This window comes from Elaeis guineensis, chromosome 4, assembly GCF_000442705.2.
Source record: "Elaeis guineensis isolate ETL-2024a chromosome 4, EG11, whole genome shotgun sequence".
NCBI classification, from domain to species: domain Eukaryota; kingdom Viridiplantae; phylum Streptophyta; class Magnoliopsida; order Arecales; family Arecaceae; genus Elaeis; species Elaeis guineensis.
Genome location: NC_025996.2, coordinates 39,347,395 through 39,353,394, shown reverse-complemented (window position 1 = coordinate 39,353,394; position 6,000 = coordinate 39,347,395).

The window sequence follows — 6,000 nt, the reverse complement described above, 5'->3', positions numbered from 1 at the left end:
CAGAATCAAAATAGAATCTCTAAATATAATTAATGTATGATACAGTCCCTCTATCGTGAGTTCCGACTACATGACAGATCATAGATAAATCGTCTAACCTCATCATCAGTCATATGATAAATCTGATCAGCTTAAGTCCAATAATGATTTCAAATGAAATTTTTTTTCTATCAATCACACTGCTATGGTCATAGACTTATGCACTCAATTTTTTAAATCTCATTGGACTACTCCTCTCTATCAAGATCGATAGATCCCATCTAGATGCATACGTCGCTCGCACAGCTTAACTAACTGAAGCCAACATCCACTACAAAAATTTATAATCAGTTAATATTTATATGTAGTCAAACTACAGCAGTCTTACTGTAAACAACTATGACACCGTAGGTCAAATGATCAGTCACACAACTATAGCATCGAGATAATTATTGACGATTGAATAAAACTCCCTGTGATCTCTCGTATGGTCACGCTCAGTACTAGTTGTTCTCTAACAACTACTCGCACTTTTCACTTAGTATCTTTATACTGTAGATTAGAGACTCATCTATCTCGAAAGAAGTGAATGGTACGTTGATCTATCTGAAAGGATCATCATCCCCATGATTATCTTATAATCGGGAGCAATTTAAGAATCGATTATACATGCCTCTAATTCTCAATATTTGAGAATATGTATCGTAACATCAATTTCAAAGACGATTCAAGGACACATAATATTTAAATAAAAAAAATTATTTATTGATTAAATCAATAGTTTAAGTATAAATATGTATCATAGAATAAAAATATGTTAGTCAACAATTGACTTCTAGAATATATATCTAACACCATGATGATGCTGGTTCGATCATTATGGTGCTGGTTCAGCCATGATAACGTTGGTTCAGCTATGATGACTTTGCTTCGGCCATGATGACTCTGCTCCGATTATGATCTACAGATTTAAAAAAAAAATGAGATGACTGGTGAAGGTGTTAAAACCTCATCTCATGAGAGCTGAATCGTGAAACTTTTTTCCCTTTCGAGCCTCCTTTTGGAAACGCTATTATATTCTGTTGCCGATGTCAAATCAAAAGTCGATCTTGAATCAAGGGGAGCAGATTCGATTATCCCAATAGGTCTCAAAGAAAGAGCATGTTAATCCTCCTAATATGAAATTGGGAATTTTGGGTAATTATAAAGATAAGATGCCAATGAGCCAATAACACATTGGTTTGCATTATAACTTCAAACGAAAATTACAGGATTTATGAGTCCTCTTCTTCTTATAGCCACTTCTCTAGCTTCATCCATCAAATATCTCTCCTTTCCTATCATGAGAATAAAGCTAGATCCCATCAAAAGAATGCAGATACAGCTTTTGTTGTCCCAATGCATATTTGATTCATATGCCTCATGAACTACAATTTTTTAAAGAGAAAAATATGTGAGATCTTACATATTGATCATTGAACAAGAAAGAATATTATATTATTTTGGGAATATATTTCTTAAATTTATTTTTAACACATTGCTTATTGGCATAATAGATTCATAGTCATCCCTGAAATGCTCCTCTCTTAAATAAAATACATGCATCACACATACCAAACACTAGTACTAATAATGATACTATAATATTTTTTTGATGATAATGGAGGCTGGGAAAGCAGCCACCAATCATCATGCTATGACAGTATTAACATCATTTATGCTAACACTAATAGCAAAATGAATGGAAACAACAATAACAACAACCATCCAAAGTTGTAGCCCATAACTGTAAGCTCAATTATTTTGTATCTCTCCCTTGGAGGCTTGCTCTTGGAGGAGGCTCAGAGCTTAAATCCTAGGTATTGCTTAAAAAGTGTGTAGTCCCAACATTCTATGGAAAAAAATCCAATATTGAGACTTTAATATGTATCATAGGATATGTGTCATAGGATATAGTTAAGTTTGCGTTAAGATAATGAAAATAGATGTGTCCCATTATACTCCATCATTCTCCTCATCTGAGTCATTGGCTGCACTATGAAATATAAGCATGAAGTCTCATATTACCGAAAATGATATTGATGAAGATTAATCTAGCATGTATGGAGAATAAACAGGATTGAATTGAAGAGTAAATGAATAGTAACAAATTAGTATATAGGCACTATTTGGTAAAGTCTCTAGAATGCTAGAAAGTACTTTTCATTCTCTAAAAGTACTTGCAGATGGTACAATGATGTTTGAAATAAAAATTAGAAAACTATTTTGATTTTGCCAGAAAATTAAAAAGGTTTCCTTGGAAAAGCTCCATTTTGGGAAAAGCTATTTGATAAAAAGTTAGTTTCATTTGCAATAACAGCATAAATGATTAAGGCAAATGCTATATTGCTTCAAAAGGTTAGAATCTTCATTCTAAAAGGTCAGAGTCTTCATTTCTATTTTAAATTAAGCGTATGATTAAAAAAAAATGGTTAAGATTCCTTACCGACTGTTTCATGTAGCCAATTGCGATTACAGGCTAGTCCTCGAGCCCAAACTCTATTCATTTTTTAATTGAACTTCAGGCCCAGACTATGTAGAATTTGACATTCTCTGGGCCCAAGCCTAGCCCATAATCAGGTCTAGTTATGATCATGGCTGGTGCGTAATTTTTTTTTTTGATACGACAGTACACTCATACTATTTTGATATGAACACAACAAAATTATCAGAAAATAAAACATCATGAAAATTGCTTGGCATAGTGGACATGTCAGTCCAAATCACATCTTCTGAGTGCTCCGCCATAAAAGAGACTACCCAGTTTGCAGCGGTGTTAGCCTTCCTATGGACATGCCTAGCACATATGATAGCAGCCCCCCGTAGCAGCATTGTGATGTTCCTCAGAAGTGGATAAGCAACATCCTCTGTATCTTATATCTGAATCCATCTGACTACGATAGCTGAGTCACCCTCAATGATGAGTCATTCCGTCATAAGAACCAACCTCACATAGGCATTACTAGCCCATGCTGCCCGTAACCCCACCTTCAAGATTGTGATATCCATCAGGCAACTCTCACTTGCAACCAACTGTCCAAGTCTAGGCCATGAATCACAAATCCAGTACCTCCTCTCAAACCAGATACATTGCCATCAAAATTGATCTTGAAAAAAATTGAGGGTGGAGGCTCTCAAGAGATGAATACTCGATGGGTCACTCGATGTGCCCAGCAAAAGTCCCAACAGTCCATCATCCTCAAAATCGAATCAGACAATAATGAATGAGCAAACTCCATTGCCTGGGCCATAGCTCTCTCCACCACTACAGTCGCTGATGATCTTTTCAACTCCAATACCACACTATTTCTAGACAATCAAATGTGATATGCAAGATAGGCTACATGGGTCCATCAAGTATAGTCGAGTTAGAAGCTGAACTCTGTCGAAGAAACTCCATAAAGGACTGGGACGAGATCATTGTCAAGATAGTGGTTGCAAGTTGATCCATCCGTCGCCAAATCTGGATAGCTCTCGGGCACTGGAATAGCACATGTTCTATAGTCTCCTCCTCCACATCACAACAGAGACAGGTGGAAGGGAGAGCAAGACCTCTGGCCTGCAATACTGCTCTCGATGGGAGACATTCCCAAATCATAACTTTTAAAGGTAAAAGGCACATTAAGGTGCAAATAGCTCTTGGAGCCTAGGTGCAAGGCGCAAGGCGTAGGCACGGGCTCTAGCAAAGCAAGGTGCAACTTATAGAATATATATATCTAGAATTAATACTAATAAGATACTAAAAAAGATATGTAAATATTAAATATAGTCATAATTAACAAAACTTATGTGCCAATATACTCAAAAACATGCATATCATCAAAAAACAGACAATATTTAAATGCAAATATCCAACTCCATGATGATCAAAAAGGTTCAAATGCAAATACATATCAAAATATCCAAATAACAACATCAAAAGCTCAAACCACATACTTAAAGAGTTCAAACATCAAACATTATAGTTCTAACTTAAACTAACAAGTACTAAAAGCCTAAGAAAATTCAATAGCATCCTCAATCATCATCAAATCTAACAATATCATCATCTTCCTCATTGTTTTCCTTCTCATATCCTTCAACATCTTCCTCAATTTCTTTTGAACCAGATTCTTCCTCGTCATCTATAAGATGAGGATGAATAGAAGAGGATGATGAAGCAATAGAAGTTTTTGTTGTAGTGGTACTTGTTTTGAAAGTTTATCTTATTGGATGAGTACGCTCTTGAGTCCTCATAGCTCTTGCTACATCACTCCATTTCAACAAAAGATCATCATCGAACACAAATTCAAAATCTAAATCATTTTCATCATCCATTCTTCCAGTCAACTATTCATTACTTTCATCAATATCCTTCAAGGAGATATGGTCAATTTGGTCTCAAATGTTATAACATCTCCTTAGTGCTCTATTGTACTTGATGAACACCAAGTCATTCAATCTAGCTTGATCAAGCCCATTCCTTTTTTTGGTATGAAGCTGCATTATTATGTGTGTAATTAGTATAAATTCACCTAAGATTTAATTATTTAAGTGTGAATATAAAAATATGATAACATAAAGTAAAAGGTAGTGAGGTACTAACTTACATTCTAAAAAACATATGATGACATAAAGGAAGAGATAGAGTTACTAACTTACATTCTCAAAAACACTCCAATTATGCTCACAACCAGACGAATTACATATGAGGCTAAGTACTTTGACGGTAAATTTTTGTAAATTTGGTGTTCAAGACCCATAGGAAGCCCATCATTTAGCAGGTGCTTTTGTATACCTTTGCTTAATTGTAATAGGGATACCAAAAAGATCTTTAGCTCTCTTGTAAATACCCAACTCATCGAATATTTTATCCTAAATTATAGAATTAGGATTCATCTTTTGAATGTAGTTATACAAATCCTTCATCACTTTTGTATCTTACTCAATATTAGAGTTTGAGTAAAGAATTTTGGGTTTAAGAAGTGCCCAGCTACATGTAAAGGACAATGGAGTTGGACTTCCCATCTCTGATCAATGATGATAAAAACTACCATGTATCTCTATTCTTTATGATCGAAGATCTTTGCTATGGCTTCTTTTGCTCTATCCATAGCCTCATAAATATATCCCATTGGAGGCTTTTTCTCACTATCAACCAAGTGAAGAATATGAACTAGAGGGCTTGCCAACTTGAGAGCATATACAATGTTATTCCAAAATGAAGGACTTACTATTATTTTGGTAAGTTCTTTACCCATTTGCTCATTTGACCATTTAATGATGGACCATTCTTCTGAAATGATCAAATGAACATCTTTCTCAAGTTATTTTTCTACTTATGAACAGGAGCAAGTATTAAAAAAGCAGTTGTAAATCTAATTTTTGCAGGCTTTAGCAACTTTTTTTGATTTGTGAACCGTCTCATTATGTTCAAAACATCCCCATGATTATATGTAAAACTTGTCAATGCTCTCCCCTTTTTTATTATTTTATGCAAGAGTAGGATTTTGAAGATATCCTCCAACATTAGATCAATGCAATGAGTAGCACAAGATGAGCAGTATAAATGTGGATATTTTGCTTCCAACAATTTTGCTGTTTCAACATTGTTTGAAGTACTATTAGTAACAACTTGAACCACATACTCTGACCCAATCTTTTAAACAAATTTGTCAAGTAACCCAAATATTTTCTCTCTAATTTTGGAGTAGGAGAAATTGATTCAAGAAATATTGTTTCTTTGAGAGAATTCATCAAAAAGTTAATCAAAGTTCTCTCTTTTCTATCTTTCTACCCATCCGTCATAATAGAATATTTTATTTTTACCCACTTCTTGAAATTTTTCAACAAGTTGTGAGTATTCTCCATCTTCTTCTTTAGATAAGTAACCTTAATCTCACGATAAGTTAGCGGTTTCATATCAGGACCATATTGGCCAATAGCTTCAATTATTGTAAGAAAACTATCATAGTTGATAGCATTGAATGGTATCTCTGCATC